The sequence below is a fragment of the Leucoraja erinacea genome, chromosome 32 (assembly GCF_028641065.1).
Source record: "Leucoraja erinacea ecotype New England chromosome 32, Leri_hhj_1, whole genome shotgun sequence".
NCBI classification, from domain to species: Eukaryota; Metazoa; Chordata; class Chondrichthyes; order Rajiformes; family Rajidae; genus Leucoraja; species Leucoraja erinaceus.
The window spans coordinates 20,165,879-20,183,365 of record NC_073408.1 but is presented as its reverse complement, the minus strand read 5'-3'; the positions used below and the strand labels follow the sequence as shown (position 1 = coordinate 20,183,365).

The following is a 17,487-nucleotide window of genomic DNA, read 5'->3' as shown; positions in this document are numbered from 1 at the left end:
CCGGGGCCCCGGACCCTGAATACCCCTCACACTGGGGCCCCGGACCCATCGGACCCCTGAATAACCCACACCCCGGGCCCTGAGTTACTATTAACGTTGAGACCGGCGCCGGTTGTCAGGCAGCAGCTGAAAGGTCAGAGGTCAGGCGGCGGCTCTCCCAAGGGGGGGGGAGACGGGGATTAGAGCAAGAGGGGGAAATCTTAATATCAACCTGTCTTAAAATATAAATCCGTCCTTGCGTTTCATGATTTAGACCGAAAATGGAAAAAGAGAACTGTATTTACAAGAGCTGGCGCGCGTGGAGTGGTGATAGAGAGAAGGGGGCTGAGTTTTTTGGTGCCTGGTTTACAAACCCCCCCCCAGGGGGTTGGCAGAGTCGGTAGGGGGCGGGGCTGTGTCCGCGGTCGGTGATGCGCATGCGTGAGGGAGGGAGCTTGGTCCAAATGGAATTTAAAGAGGAGCTGGAGCGGGAGCGCGCCCGGCGTCGGCGGGGACGCGCGCGCATGCGTGAGTGGGGAAGCGGGCGGGAGCGAGCGCTAGAGGCAGGAGCGAGCGAGCGAGCGAGCAGTCAGGGCGGCCGGGATCTCCTCGCACGTCCATGGGAACGGCCAGAGTGACGGTGGCGGCGGCGCTGCGCTGGCGTTAGGCGACCGAGAGCGGAGAGCCGGCGGACAGTCGGAACCCAATGGAGCGGGCGTCTCGCAGTTGGGGTGTCCGGGATGTGCGGCCGCCGGGAGGAGCGTGTCGGCGGCATCGGCGCTGAGAGGTGAGGGAGAGGGGGATGGCTGAGGGCAAAGGGGGGAGAGACGGAGTCACGGACTGCCTCCGGCTTCAGATCCAGCCCCGATTTTCCTAGGCCACAACTCGGGCAGAACCCAGCTCTGATTTTAAAAACAAAAATACATCCATCCCAGCCCAACAATAGTTCGTGTGCGCAACTTTCCTGCAGGAAACTGTTGCTGTTCGTGCTTCAATGGAATCGGGGTGGTTCAGATTCAACTGTAGCCGGAGCAACAACAAAAGCCAGCTCCGGGCTCCAGTGGGAGAGCAGCATTGACTGGCAAGCGTACAAAACTGCAGAGCTCGGGCTAATTCAGACTGCAATGCTTCACAGTTTGATCGTGTGTGTGTGTGTGTGTGAGAGAGAGAGAGAAAAAAACCAAGGTGGAGGAAACAGGAAAGCGAACATGAGCTAGTGGGGAGCTATAAAGAAATTGAGATAAAAAAGAGAAGAATAGAAAATAGGAGTAAAATGGAAGATGGAAAAGAAAAGTGAAAAGATACAGGGAGGCAAAAAAAGGCTCTGAAATTGATAAATATCAATGGGAGAAAGAAGCTGGAAACATTTATAAATGGAAAGAGGTGAACAACCCCGGCTGATGGGGGATGGAATTAAAAATGAAGGGATCTGTGCATGGGGTGTTGGGAGGGGGCAATGAAAGGAAGTTTAGAGATAGACCATAAATGACAGAGAGGGAAATAGAGCAAGGAGTTGACAGTAGGAAAACACTTTGACACTGAAGTGGAGATAGTAAGAGACCAAAAAATATAGAATGACAGGAACACATAGTTAGAAATAAGGGAAAGTAAAGAGAGATGTAGAGACAGAACAGAAAGATTAATCTGAAGTCGCAGTCGGATGTATGGATATTGTTGACAGAAATTAGCTTGATGGCAAGCCAAGCCTTGTCGACAGCCTGTATGAGTAGAAAGCAGAGCCCTAGAACTGAACATTGAGAGTTGGTTAGAAAGAGCCATCATGATATTAGATTACAGTCTTTAAAAAAAAATGAGGATCCTTGTTTTTGCGTTTTTCCCCCTCTGGGCAGGCCAGGCTTGTTTTTGTTTTGCGGTGCTTGTATTGAGAAAGGGTTAAACAGTTTTTACCCATTTAGCTCTTCTGCTAGTGCTTCTTTAAAATATTTTGAGTTTAATTATCTCTTCATCATTGCACTGTATATATTTAGTGTCAAGGAATTGTGTGAAATACCATGCTTTAGTTAAATCATAAGTACTGTAAAGTTTGCATATACTTAATTAAGTTTGCATTGCCCATGGTTATTCCACATTGAATCTTTGTAAAGCAATTGTACTAATCCTCAGCACTCCAGTTATCTGTAATTCCTGAATGCTGTCAACAGACACGCCAAACTTCATTTTGCACCATTGAGTTTGCATCCATATTTCTCGTCTCTTTATTTGTCAGCCTAGTGATTAGTAAGACATTTTCATAAACAGTTGCTTCATTCGGTGGATTGTTTCTAAATTGAAAATGTGTATAGTTGTAGCAGCAAATTACAGAAAACATAGATTAACTTGTATGTCATGCTTGGAAATTTGTGGTGTGAAAAGACACTGTGTACCCAAAAGGCACAAAGATGCACACTGGATGATTATGCTTCAAAGTTGTTTTGATGTCAGTTGATGATAATTGTTTCTGGCATGGTATATTGTACTAGACTTATTGGGATCTGTCACTTGGGTTGTTGATCTTCAATCTTGTTAGCTGTTCAGTCTTAAACCTAATCTAGTGCAGTGGGATTTTCTGTGTGCCCAGCTTTGAGGGATCTTTTGGCTTGAATTTGCAGATAGCTCTTGAATATGTTTCTTATTCTGTTTCTTATTTGTGAAATGGTTATTTTCTTTGGGATTGATAAAACCTTTATGTTTTAGTTATCCCCTTCTATTTATATTAATTTCATCCTTAATAATTGAGATAATGGAGTGCTCTCCATGGACAGGCTAGATGCAGGAAGATTGTTCCCGATATTGGGGAAGTGCAGGATAAGGGGTCACAGTTTAAGGATAAAGGGGAAATCCTTTAGGACCGAGATGAGAAAAACATTTTTCACAGAGTGGTGAGTCTCTGGAACTCTCTGCCACAGAAGGTAGTTGAGGCAGTTCATTGGCTATATTTAAGAGGGAGTTAGATGTGGCCCTTGTGGCTAAAGGGATCAGGGGATATGGAGAGAAGGCAGGTACAGGATACTGAGTTGGATGATCAGCCATGATCATATTGAATGGCGGGTGCAGGCTCGAAGGGCCGATTGGCCTACTGCACCTATTTTCTATGTTTCTAAGATGCACTGGACTTGTTACACTTTACCATGGGATTTAAATTTGTGTTGAGATGGTTTCCTTTTTTTATTGGTTCAATTGATGTGTACTTAACAGGCTGAGCTAGAATTTAGTCGCCCATCGTAAATTGCCCTCGACGGTGGTGGTGTGCTGCCTTCTTGAACTATGGCAGTTCTTAAGATGTAGGTATACTCACACATAATGTTTTGAGGTATACCCACAATAATGCTTGGGATGAAGATCTGAGATTATGATCCAATGATGAAGGGATGACAATATATTTCCAGTTCAGTATGGTGCAGAGTTTGCGGGCAAAACCTAGCCAGTGGTCTTCCTTTCCTTGTGTTGCCCTTTAGCTGGTTGGTTTGGAAGGTACAGTCGAGAGAGTCTTAGTTGCTGCTATGCATCTGCAGGTGGTAGAAATACGATGGTGGAGCAAGTAAGTGGTTATACATGGGGTGCCTATCAAATGGTGCAAAGTTGCTGGGTGTGTTGTTGAAGTTGCATTTATGTAGGCAAGTCCCAATACTGACTTTCTCCCACACAAAACCTTCCACCTTCACCAAAAAGTCACATGTAATATATTAATGACAGTTATTAATTTTGATGTACTATAAGTTTGTAATAATGTTTTAATATTCTGTGATTTTTCACAAATTTGTCTTTATTAAAAATGTTGTTACTGTTCTCATGGTGATATTGATGGGGCGGGGGGGACAGTTAACTCTTCGCATGTGAATATTTATTTCCTTAGTTTTTAAAAACTTGTCAAAATACTTAAGATTTGGACAGATAACATGCCCTTACAAAAGCATTGTTGCTGGTCAGTGCACAGCATTTATTGATCCCCTCTTGAATGAAAATATTCTCAGTCATTCTCCAGATGTAAAGTATCCTTTCAAATGTTGTATAAGATAAATAAGAGTTTAAGAATCTTGCAGCAAAAGAAAGGGGGACCATTTCTTAAAGACAATTCTAGGTGTGCTTTGGCAGCTTGTTCAAACATTAATTATAGCTTTTTTTGGAATTAAAGGACATTGTAACCGTAGATAGTGCGGTACATTTGTACCGGACATAATTCAAATTGCAACATTCCTTGGTGGAATTATGAAATCACCCCCACTGAGCTATGGTGTACTGAAGATAAAAGAAAACACCCAATATGGGGCCTGTGCATAAAAGGAGAATTTGAAGCAGGTGAAGTACTAACAATCTGAAATGGATTTGGTGTGTTCTTTCCTCTTAAAATTATTGGTTCCAGTACAATAGAACGCAGAGACCAAAATCAGTTAAAAGGGTTAATAATGACATGTTAGCTTCCTGAGAAACCAACGAGGCAAACAGGTGGTTTGGACCACAGAAAGCAATTGCTTTGCTCAATTTCCCATATGTTTCATATGTTGTCTTAGTCACAGTACTCGTACACCAGATTTAATACTTGGTCAACAGCGTGTGCTTATTAAATTTCTTGAGGTTAACGTGAGAACAATGTTCTATCGGCACCTAGAGAAATCTGCAAGTCTAAAACTAAATCTTCTGCTTACTTATAGCTGGGATTCCAGCACCATACCTACGACTGTTATTCGGCTGTCTATTCCTGTTAGTTTCACACAGGCAGTGCACAGCCAAGGTCAGCCAGAACTGGCCAGATATTCCAAGCTCCACTACCAAAACCAGCGAGGCTCCAAGACCATGAGGCTATAAAAATGGGAGTATTTTTTATTTTTAGAGATACAGAATGCCCTTACATTCATTCTTACGACCATCGATTGCCCTTACATTCATTCTGTTGGATAACAGAATTAGTGTGAGGATAATGTGGACTCCCTTTCACATCCTGCACATTTGGGGCAATTTATACAAGCCAATTAACCTGCACGTCTTTGAAATATGGGAGGAAACCGGAACACCTGGAGAAAACCCATGCAGTCACGGAGAACGTTCGTGCAGACAGCACCCGCAGTCAGGATCAAACCCAAGTCTCTGGCATTGTAAGGCGGTAGCTCTACCACTGTGCCTATGATTCGCTCTAAGTACCGGGAATAGTAACAGATTTTTTTTTTTACAGTTTTAACGTTTGTTGCAAAATGTTAGGAATTAACTTTATTGATTTTTGAAAAACTTTGGTCATCTGGAACTGCCTTCAGCTGCCGCTCAACAGCCAGGTCTGCTGTCGGGGACCAGTGCCAGGTTTCAAGTAATGTAATGCTTATCTTATACATCAGAATTGCTTTTTTATCAAAGGCATTGAGGTTGCGTGATGAACCATTGATGGAATTGCAGGGACAATGAAATGTTGTCATGGATAGTCTATTACGATTGAGATGACTTGCACTGTTGCTGGTTTCAATGAGACTGGTGTGGTAGCGATGGTCCATTACAAGTGCAACAGGAGGAGCTTGCTGTGTAGGCAGGTGGTTATTGAGGTGAAGTGTATTTCTTCTGTGTACTGGTTCTGTGCAATCCCAGCGTAAGCTCCTATGGATTTCATTCCAGATGCTCTTTGAACATTCTGAGGATTCCCAGGAATTGTCATGTGGCAAAACTTAGGTGGGAGTTGGAATACACAGCATTCCAGGAGGAAGTCAAAAGATATCACGGTGTGATATTTCTCCATAAAAGGCTTAGTTGAAGACTTCTTAAGGTCTTACAAACCACTAAATTTGTCAAAATTGCTTTTAGTAGGAATGTCTTTCATTTATCTTTATTTCTAATATGCCTCTGACTTAGTGATTACCTTTGGTCTCAACTAATTGGAGAAGGATGGTACCTGGAATTAAACAGTTGAAGCATGCATCTAGTCAAGTAGTCTCAGGCAGTATATTTTGCAAAACATTTTTTATTTGATGCAACTCCAGGTTTGGATGCCTTGGGTACACCAAGTACTTTGAGTCTTATCAAAGACTCAAAATATTATGCCGTATTCTCTGAGGGCATTGAATCACTTTCATTACATTAGTCAGGGTCCAAGTGCTACCTATGCCAACACCCAATTTCAAGGCATTTAGTGGTGTTCTTTAAATAAAATAACTCTTTTATTTGGAAAGGAGACAGGAGATATTCTTTTGGTTCTTTGGTTTTAAGGAAATACTAGGAGTGCCAGGTACATTTGAACTGCCCTTTGGAGAGAAACATTTCTCCAGCATTAGCTAAGCAAGGTGTATTGAACAAGTTGCCAGAGGAGGTAGTTGAGGCTGCGACTATCCCAACGTTTAAGAAACTGTTAGACAGGTGCATGGATAGGACAAATTTGGAGGGATATGGACCAAGCGCAGGCAGGTGGGACTAGTGTAGTTGCGACATGTTGGCTGGTTTGGGCAAGTTGGGCAGAAGGGCCCGTTTTCACGCTATATTACTCAGTGACTATGACTCAATGCATGTACAAGAATACCAGAGAGAAGGAGTCTCTCCTGAAATGCTGCCTGTCCCACTGGGTTACTCCTGCATTTGTGTCTAATTTTGGTTGAAATCAACATCTGCACTTCCTTTCTACAAGAATACCAGTATATTTTGCTTCTGCTAAAGATGCATGGAAAGTTTAGTGTTTTCTATGTTTGTTTTTGCTTCACTGAAAAGAAAATTGGGTTCTCTTCCTTCCTCCCGATTAGCATACTTTACCTTAGATTGGTCTTGTCTCCGATCTTATTGTTTTTTAGTGGAGTTTCTGTGGTTGACTGTAGATTAAAAGTCCACTCCCTCATTCTATACTCAGCTGTAGAAATTAAATGTCAAATTCTGCACTGTAGTCAGGGAAGCAGTGGTATTTGTTATACAGAAACAAGTTCTAGGTCTGCACTGACATTTATTCAAGAAAGCAGCTGCTTGGAGTAGGAAACAAAACACCAAAAACAAATGGTGCCCTTGTGGGCTAGCAAACAACAGCTGCAATTTGGGGGTATGTGGTGTGGAGGGGGTGGGGAAGAAGGGAGAGGTTTCCTACTATTTTGGTATTCTGTCTGGTAAAATCCTTAGCATTGTTCTTGAAGTTCGCCAAACTTGAATTTAACCTGACCCACCTGAATCTCTGCCTTTGAAGCAGCATTTTCATTGTGATTCCCCCCCCCCCCCCCCCCCCCCCACCCCCCCCCCCCCCCCCCCCGTTAGAACATAAAATGATTTGATGCTTCTTGAGAATATATGCAAACTATGTGAAAGAGAGAGACCACACAGGATATCATAGATTAACTGCTGTGACTCTGCTGTCAAGAGAGATGGGTATGCACAATTGACTTTCAGCAAGCTTTACATTCTACCGATGGCCATGTGAAAAATGGTGTTGATCTTATTTTATATAATATATATATATATGTGTGTGTGTGTGAAAATATATGTGTGTGTGTGTGTGTGTGCACACACACACACACACACACACACACACACACACACACACACACACACTGCTATTAGGATTGAGGTGCAATCGTAACACATTTGTATGTAATTATCCCCCATTCCTTGCATTCTAGCGCAAATGTGCTAGGTTTGAAATTTGTTTTAACAGGGGAAAAGTTAGGTTTATAGATTTAAATGTTGGCATCTCAGATTTGATGCCATTGTCAGTACCGTATTTTAATTGTCTTTCACAAGGAACTCAGTGGAAGAACAGTTTGGTGTACAGAAACATAACGGTTAATTATGGAACTCTTCACAAATAAGTATAGTCAATGTATTCAGTAATATTGAGTAAAAGATTCCTGTTCTTTGACTTCATTGCAGCTGAAGTTGTAATTTGTCCACAATGTCATAAATTTAAAATTTAGCTGAAGGGCCTTTTTCCATGCTGAGTAATTCTGGCTCCTAATATTTTGTGTAGGTATACACTGAACTCTTGTGGTGCAGTGTAAGCAAGCCAGTAATTTGAGAAGTCATAGCTATACTGCTGGATTATTTTTACTTTTTAAGTGACACCTTTGGTGTGATTTCCTGAGTTGATTCTGATGTGTGTTTTTGTGGATGAGGGCCTCTACTGGAAATAATGTGTCGTAATAACATTTTTCACATGTTAGGTAATCTAGTTTGCAGATCATAAAGACTGGTTGCATGGGTAGAACTCCATTTGACTCTTTCACACAAGGTAACTCTAATCATATGCCATTGAAACATCTTCTAGCCAGCTACTGCACTGCTTTCGTTTGTATTTAACAATAAGGATGGTCCTCAGTGCTACTCGTGATTGTCATTCTGTTATTTGGACAGAAACACTTAACCGAGTTAGGCAGCATCTATGATAGATAGAGTACTATCTATCACAAACTGCTGGAGTAACTCAGCGGGTCAGGCAGCATCTCTGGAGAAAAAAGGATGGGAGGCACTTTGGGTTCGGACCCTTCTTCAGAATGAAGTCACCCATCCTTTTTCTCCAGAGATGCTGCCTGACCCGCTGAGTTACTCCAGCAGTTTGTGGCTATCTTGTTTCTACCAGGCAGCATCTTTGATGGAAGCACCAACTAATGCTTCTGTTAATATTAATGTAGAAACAACTAATGTGATCAGTCTGATGAAGGGTCACGACCTGAAACATCACCTATTCCTTTTCTCCATATATGCTGCCTGATCAGCTGAGTTACTCCAGCATTTTGTGTAAACCAGCATCTGCAGTTCCTTCTTACACAATGTTTTGGGTCTTTGATCTGAACTGAAAAAAAATAAATGGGCATATATGGGAAAGAGGAAGTGGATGAACTGTGACAGTGTGGAGACAGATGTTGCAGACTGAGAAAGGGTGATGAAAGCTTGTTAATGGTGGCTATTCTGTCCGAGATTAGTGAGAATGATGAAATGAAGTCTAACAGAAAATACTTGAACAGCACAGTATGGTACATAGTAGATGCTGGGAAGTCCGGTTGGTCCGGCAACATCTGTGGAGATAACAAAATTGAATTGCATCAGAATTGAACAGTGATTGAAATCCAGGCGTTGGAAATCTGAAACTACGAAATACTTGGAATGCTTAACTAGCCATGCAGCAGCTGTGGGGAAATAAAAATAACTGATCATCCCACTACAAAAGATTAGTGAATTGAAACACCAACCCTCTCCCAACAGATGCCATGTGATTTTCCAGGATATCTCAACAGTCCTTGTTACATCAGAACTGGCCAGTTTTGTTGCAGACTGGAAAGGTTGCTTATCTGAAATTGAATTGATCGATGAGGGCTATTTATAGCGTTCCTTGATGAGCGATGATTTAGTCTTAATTGCATATGGCCTTTGTGACTTATTGGTTATGGAGGAAACGTTAATCTGAAGTTCCCTGTTCTAATTATCTCCTGCCTTTCTTGGGACAAGCATAAATGAAACCATCATGCTGGGACATGATTGGATTGACATGATGGGCTTTGATAACTTTCCACAGAGAAACCCTTGTTGACATTCTGTCTGAAGTGGAATTATCACTAACAAAAAAAAAACGTTTCAGGAGAACATTTGGAAGAAAAGTAAAATGGCAAAATCCTGTTTTGACTAAGTGTCGTCTTAACAAGACCCACAGCAATAAAAATAACAGAGCTGCAGGCATAAATTACCTATCCCAAGGGTGTTTTGAAGGTAAAGTATGTCAAGAGGAAGTCTCTCTTTGGAAAAGGAAGTAAACAATTACTAGGTTGTGTAATGTATTTCAGAAATCACTGGGCCCAAAGAATAAACACCAGAATTTTCTTTGAAATATCAAAAACATGCAGAAAAGGGGACTTGGGGGACATGGAAACAGGCCCTTCGACCCAACTTTCCCACGCTGACCAAAATGCCCCATCTACTCTAGTCCCACCTGCCTGCATTTGGCCCATATCCTTTTAAACCTGTTCTATCCATGTACCTGTCCAAATGTATTTTAAATGTTGTGAAAGTACCTGCCTTAACTACCCCCTCTGGCAGTCTGTACCATATACCCACCACTCTTTGTGTGGTGAGGAAAAAAAGCCTCTTGGGTTCCTATTAAATCTTTCCCCTCTCACCGTAAACCCATGTCCCCTGGTTCTTGATTCCACGACTCTGCGTAAACGACCCTGTGCGTTTTTCCCTATCTATTTCGAGCACTTGATATGCTTTTTTTTCCCCCATTTCATCTGCAGTTTCTGAATATGTAGATCTGAATCTTTGTGCTGGCAACAGACATTCAAAATGTGCCAGGTAGTGTGCACTTTGTCAAGTATTATGCTTGGCAGCTGTGTAATGTCATTACCAATGCTCACCTCACCCATTTAAAATCCCACTCTCCAACAATGGACAATGTAACTGGAAGCCATGTAAATCAAATAGATTCATATTTCTGTTAACATAGTACAGAGATTTTTTGTTGAAAACAGTAAATCTGTATAATAGCATTGCTCACTGCTCTCCAAGCTGTAGAGTTTTTATTTTTCCAAATTGGCATGTTGCTTGAGAAAGCCATATCACTGGCTAGTAGTTAGAACACAGTGACTGTGCTGGGAGAGATTTCAGATTTTTAACGATCTAAAGATTTCAAAGTGATTGTAGGTTTATGTTCTGAGAGTTTCCTCAAGGTAGGTTTATGTTCTGAGAGCTTAACCCTTAATACCAATTCTAAATCATTTGTTTTCAAGTAAAAGTCAAAGTTTGGAAGGTAACTGAAATTAATTTGGAATTGTTAATCACTACAAAGATCCACATTATTATAAATGATGTAATTTTGATTTTGCCAGTTCTTCTCTTGGGTAAAGATACAATGGAAAATGTGAGTTGGTACCCTGTGCCCACCTGTGGTGGTTAAAGCAGACCGTCACTTGATCAAAAGTGGAGTCTTAAGTCTGGAGGTTTATTTTGTACTGGATGGCTTATTATGACGCAAAGTGCTGCCAATTGTATGGGAACTTTACTCTCATCGTGTGGTTTTATAGGTTTGAGTTAAAGTGAGAAAGAAAAAAATGAATGCTAGAATTAGGGGAAGGACATAAAAGAGAGACTGATGGAACTTGATACATTGACTGGAATGCAGAGGAGAGGAATGGATAGTAAAGGACCACAAATGAAAATGGATATTGTAGTCTTCAAATATTTGTATACCTGTCCAGTGGTAAACTGGGGTCTTGTGGATTAATTTCATAATTAATGGATGTGGGGACCTCTTGGAGGGCATCAATTTAAACAAATGAAACTCAATACCAATTGTGGTTCAAAAAAATAGAAAATCCATAAAGAGCTGAAATCTGTTTTGCAGCTAGAAATTGAATGTTCCTGGTCATTGTCTTGATGTAGTTATCTTTTAACTCAATTAACATCTCTGCAAAAAAAACATTTTGGGTTTACTTGGTAATTTTGACTATTTTTCCTATCTACATGGTAATGTTGGATTTGAAGTGGGAAGCAAAGGAGAGAATGGTATGCTTTTGAAGAAGACTGGTACTTCAATGAATATAGGTGTCAGTATTATCTACCTGTAGAATATAATTATTTTGGAAATGTGTTAGACTTCAGGTAGACAGTGTGAAAATGGGCCCTTTGGCCCACTGAGCCCTCAATGACCAGAGATCACCCCCATACACTAGCACTATCCTACACACTTGGGACAGTTTACAGTTTTTACCGAATCCAATTCACTTACAAATCTATCTGTCTTTGGAGTGTGGGAGAGAACTGGAGTACCCGGAAGAAACCCACGCAGTCACAGGGAAAATATACAAACTCCGTACAGACAGCACCCTTAGTCAGGATTGAATCCAGATCTCTGGCGCTGCAAGGCGGCAACTCTACCACTCTGTCACTGTGCTCAGCCTGTATTGTTTGCTTTTCCTGTACTTCCAAATTATTTACTTAGAATATTGAATAATGTGGTGGCTTGGTGTCAGATACAGTACGTTGATGAAGTTTAGTGTTGTTTTCTTAATGCGAAGCCAAGTTTACATCTGCAAAAAGTGACTTGCATCCGAACACCCCAAAGAATTTCCTCCAACGTACGTCAGAAGCAGGATGGAATACCTACCTTTGAATTGTCTGAATGAGTAGCTCTCTAAAATATGTTTAACATCATCCACAGTAAAGTAGCCCAATGGACTGGCATTCTAATAACTCTTGCAGTAGTATAACTAACTAGCTGTAGTATGTTCCACCTACAGAATGTATTGAGTTTCATGGCAGCACTATTCCAAGCAATCCTAAACCTGCAAGTTCACAACCAGGCAGGATAGTTGCAGAAGATGCCTGGGATGTTACTGCCTGCAGATTCTCCTGCAACATTCACAGCATCCTAACCTGGAAATGTATTGCTGTCCTTTAATGGTTGCTGGGTCTAAATCCTGAAATTATATACCCAATAGAACCTTGGGAATTAGTTTATTATTGTCATGTGTACCAAGATACAGTGAAACACTTTGCATGTTATCCAGACAAATCATGCTATACGTACGTACAATCAAGCTAAACTCGAATACAACAGGTAGTGCAAATAGAAAAATACCAGAGTGCAGTCAGTATATTGTGTTACCGCATTGTAGCGTTACATTATTGGGAATACCGTAACAAGGAAATTAGTTTATCATCAACCTCTCGTGCGCTGTAAATGCTGGCCTTCCCAACAATGTCTGCATTCCAAAATATGAATAAAAAAAATTATGGCTTCATAAAATTTCCTGTGATTATTCATTGGGTCCAGATTCTAATTTTAGTATCATCTACCTTCCAAATAATGAAAATATTAGATGAAGGTTTAATCAGATGAGAAAAATATTTTATACAATTGTATTATGAGCATTATTCACACGAGCTATGCAAAGAAGTTGCACTACACTGTTTCCTTGCAAAAAACACATGGTCCTCAAGGACATTTATCATCCTTGATATGCAAAGACAGACTTTTAGTGCCATTGAAGGGCACAGTTATCAGCAGCAGGACAAGGTTTCTTCATTGGAGGGAACTAAGACATGTAAAGCATGCCAGACCTCTGGCGCATCATTTGCACAGCTGGTAACGGAACATTATTATGCATGGTCCACACTCTCTCTTTGGCATGTGCTGCTATGTGCATTTGCATGTTATGTGGCAAACCCAGATTTTGATGGTTTTCATATGGAGGCAAGGAAAGTTGTAATTTACTATATCTTGGTATTCATAATGTACATCTTGCGTTTCTAAGGAAAATTGCTATGACCAAATGTAGCCTTGTCAGATTTATTGTTGCATCCACTTTCAGCAAATAAGATCTTACACAGCGTTACAAAATCATCCACAGGCTAAAAACTCAAGTGGAATTGGTAGACACTAAAAGTATTTTATACAATTGTCTATTATACCATAACTCAATGCGTTTGAAGGTAATTCCATCCTGACATTTTGCCCACTACGCTGAGCAATGACTACCCGTTCACAGTAGCTCTGTTATATAATTTTCTCATCCACTCCCTAAACACACTGGACACAATTTACAGAGGCCAATTACATATCTTTCTATATATTCCAGTGAGGGCTAGCGATCGAAATGATAGGGCATGACCTCTAACCCATGGGTTTGTGAAGTTTCATTCGAGAAATCTTGGTGAGTAACTGCAGGGCACTTTATTAAAATGGCATATATTGTAGCCAGAGATGAAGGAAATTCATGCTTAGGATGGTGGATGGAAACAAGCTGTTGTAGCATCTATCTAGGCAAATTTTCAACACTCTGCCTTGTGCCGGCCGAGTAGATAGTCGAAAGGATTTGCCAACATAATCGCAGACCATTTATACGCTGTTCATTCAGTCTTCTCCCCTCTCCCGTCAGATGGAAAATATATTATCTCCCAAACTACCTCATAGTGGCCCTTGCATTTTTGTTCAACTGTTAGACTATTTTGTGCTTTTTTTTCTTTTGCGCTACTTGAGTATGACTATTTGTACTTGTATAGTATGATTTGACTTGATACAGTGAAAATCTTTGTTTTCATACTATCACAGTACAAATGACAATAATATACCAATCCCAAATTGGTTATAGGTCGAGTGATATAGTGCCATGGGATACATCTAACGTGGATTAGCTGTGCTAGCCTGTTCGTCTACAATTTACCATGTACTTATGAGTAACTATGCTCAGCTTTCCACATCCTATTCACCTGGATTTCAACTCATGCCAACTTTTGTTCTTTGGAAAGTTTTTTTTAATTTTGCCATAAGCCAGTCCTTTCATAATCTTTACTGACAGATCATATTAAAGAAAGCTGCATAGGGAATTTTCAGTAAAGCTCGAAGAACTGAGCGGTTCAGGCAGCATCTGGGGAGGGAATGCACAGGCCACATTTTGAGAATTCAGGAATGCTTGTGTTGGATCCAAGCAGCCTGTTGGAAATGAGTGGTAAAGGGGGGGGGAGAAGAAAAAAATAAAGAGGTAGAGAAATCTCCTTTTAGGGTGATTGTACTGTGTACTGTGATATTCAGATAGAATTCCAAGAGTGAAGTATGCCACATGCAGTATCTTGCTCCATGCACACAATTAGGCAATGTGTTTGGAGGGGGAGGGATCTTACTTCTCGGATGAATGATTTCAATACTTTTAATACGAGTTCGGTATTACGAAAAACGCAAGGAATCGTGGGATTTGTCAAAGGTTGAACGCTATAAATAAAAATCGAACAAAGCGCTGTAGATTCACTGGGTATAGATTGGGTCCGATTGTTTTTTTTTGTCTTTTTTCTGTCGGAGACAGGATTGGGGGGGGGGAGACCGGGCTGGGGGCGGGGTGGAGACCGGGCGGGAGGGGGGAGACCGAATGGATGAACGGGCCCACAAACGCTGCTGGACCATCCCCGGTCCCCCGCCGCACACTCGAGTGTCCAATCCCCGCCCAGGGGGCGGCCAGAGACGTCCGGACGGAAGCGACACCGGCCCCCAGGTCCAGCACGGAGAAGCACCAACCCCAGTTCACCTCCGCTTCTCTTGCCGGGCCAACCGACAACACCAGTGGCCCCAGACCAACAAAGCCAGCGCCAACCCCGCTCCAACTCCAGAGGAACCAGCACCCTGATGGGCCGCTACAGCGACGTGCCAGTTCGCCCCTGCGCTTCCTCAGCCGCCACCCCAAGTACAAGCCGTAGCTTGCACACCACATGCTTCTGACCCTGCGGTACCCACTGCCACTTCATGCACAACCCCGAGGAGGAGTGGGGGCCCCGGCCTTGCCTGCGCCAGAGCGACAACCTAGGCTCAGCCTCCTCTGGCCCGGAGCTAGATGGCCTGGAGTTGGAGCTGGCCCAGACTCCGGCCCAGCAGCAACTCAAGAGCACCCTCCGCGAAGGAGAGCCCTCGACCTCGACCACGAGACTTTAGATCTAGTGACCTATGACCTGGGCCTGCACAGCCGGAATACCCAACTCGCTTATTGGTGTAATTCTTTGCCTGGATATATTTTTCTAACTGGGAGTTTCTTACACAGTTTTAATGTTTTGTAAAACTAAGAGAAAGCTATTGTAAAATAAAACGGACACCAGCCCTATGGGCTAATAGGTGCCTATCTCTCCAAATACTTTGGGAAGTCTTTTAGGACCGAGATGAGAAAATCATTTTTTACAGTGGTGAATCTGTGGAATTCTCTGCCACAGAAGGTAGCTGAGGTCAGTTCATTGGCTATATTTAAGAGAGAGTTAGATGTGGCCCTTGTGGCTAAAGGGAGAGAAGGCAGGTACAGGATACTGAGTTGGATGATCAGCCATGATCATATTGAATGGCGGTGCAGGCTCGAATGGCCTACTCCTGCACCTATTTTCTATGTTTGTAGACGCGAGTCTTGAAGACACAATTCGGTTTGTTGCAATCATGCAGAAGTACAAATGTATCTCTATTTTGTGTGTGCCATTAAAGGGTTCAACTGCTTAATACAACATTTTACTTCTTGGTGTTAACACTGCATCTCTTGTGACCTTATTCTTCCATTTTTTGCTCCAGAATCTCCAGTCTTACTAAAAACCCAACTATTTCTACTTCTCCATCCTACAACTCAATCAATGTTGTATTCTGCAGTTGCTAGGGAATTGTCTTCCCTTTTAATGAAAGTTTTCTGTTGGAAATTTCTTGGAGCAGTTATAATTTATTTTCCACTTTTATCTACTATGATTTTCACAATGAGGTATGATTGTGAAAAGTTAAAAGATAATCTTGCCATGCTGCAGTTATGTTGTGTGACTCAGTCTATTGTTTACCGTGACCTGACATTTTTGGGTGAATGTATAGTTGCTAAGGCTAAATGTTTTGTTTAATGTTTAAGTACATTTGGAGCTGAATAAACACAGCTACTGCAGAATATATTCTACTTGAATTTCTTTGCAATGGAAATATGCGATGGAATTTTATTTACTATTTAAATTGTAATTCATCCTTTGAATGTAATTCCCTGCAACTATATTTTTCTCTTTATTTATAATTTAGTTAATTAATTTGCTAGGATTATTTATCATGTTCAAATATCTCTAATACGAATTAATAGTTTGCATTCATGAAGGGTCATTAAGACTACATTAACACATAGCACTAATAAATTGAATTTGTTTGCAGACAGAAGTTTTGAAATTTTTTAATTTAATATGGGTGGAAGTGCCAATGAAAAGTGATTCAAAAGATAATTGACATGGTATGGTGTTGGGTGGATGGGGAAGAGTTGGGATGAAATACACAGAAGGACTGGGTAAAGAGAAGGATTTGAGATTTTTAAAGTGGCTGGGTGAAATGCAGAGGGTGCTGGACAATGGATTGTGGCACTACACAATGACTGGGGTAAAAGTTGTCATCAGCAAGGATGGAAAGGGATAGGAGCTATAAATTACACGTTATAGATAAGGAAGGTAGATGCAATAATGTGGGACAGGTGGGTATAAATTAATGTAAGATGGATGAAGTCATAACCTGATTTGAAAATAGGTAGACAAAGGTGCTGGGGAAACTCAGCGGGCGCAGCAGCAACTCAGCGGGTGCAGCAGCATCTATGGAGCTAAAGAAATAGGCAACGTTTCTGGCCGAAACCCCAAGAGTTTCTCCGGCACTTTTGTCTACCTGATTTGAAAATCTGTTCAGCCAGATGTGGTTGAAAGTTACAGTGCAATGACGGGAGAGCGAAACAATTGTGGTGGTGATATTGCTGTACTAGGAGCCAGCACATACTCGTTGGGCTGAACGGCCTCTGTGATGTAACAATGCTATGCTGAGATCTTTAATGTCAAATCAATGGGATGTTGCTATTGTCATAATTCAATATGTGCCTAATATTAAGACTGGACAGAATTGTTGCATGAGCAATGTTTAACTCGGCATTAAAAATCTAGATGCAAAACTGAATTCTCCATTTCTCACCTGCACAAAAGCAAAATACTGTCAATGCTGAATATCAAATAAAATAGAAAATGTAGTGTAATGAAAACTTGGGTTCAAATTACCTTCTGTGACTAGATTGTATCTTTAATTTTTCAAGTTAATACTTTTATTGGCATTGGAAA

At 41.4% G+C, this 17,487-nt stretch overlaps 1 protein-coding gene across 3 annotated transcripts in view; it reads left to right on the top strand.

Moving 5' to 3' along the window:
* The window catches only part of cdon (cell adhesion associated, oncogene regulated), a 180,876-nt gene that overhangs the window by 94,721 nt on the left and 68,668 nt on the right, over positions 1-17,487 (top strand). Inside the window, exon 1 of one of the 3 annotated variants that reach the window (XM_055660858.1) lies at positions 500-766. The exons of the other annotated variants lie outside the window; for them this stretch is intronic. The gene's annotated coding sequence lies outside the window, so the exon portion shown is untranslated. Of the gene's footprint in view, positions 1-499; positions 767-17,487 lie in introns of those variants that run through there. 3 annotated transcript variants of the gene reach the window in all.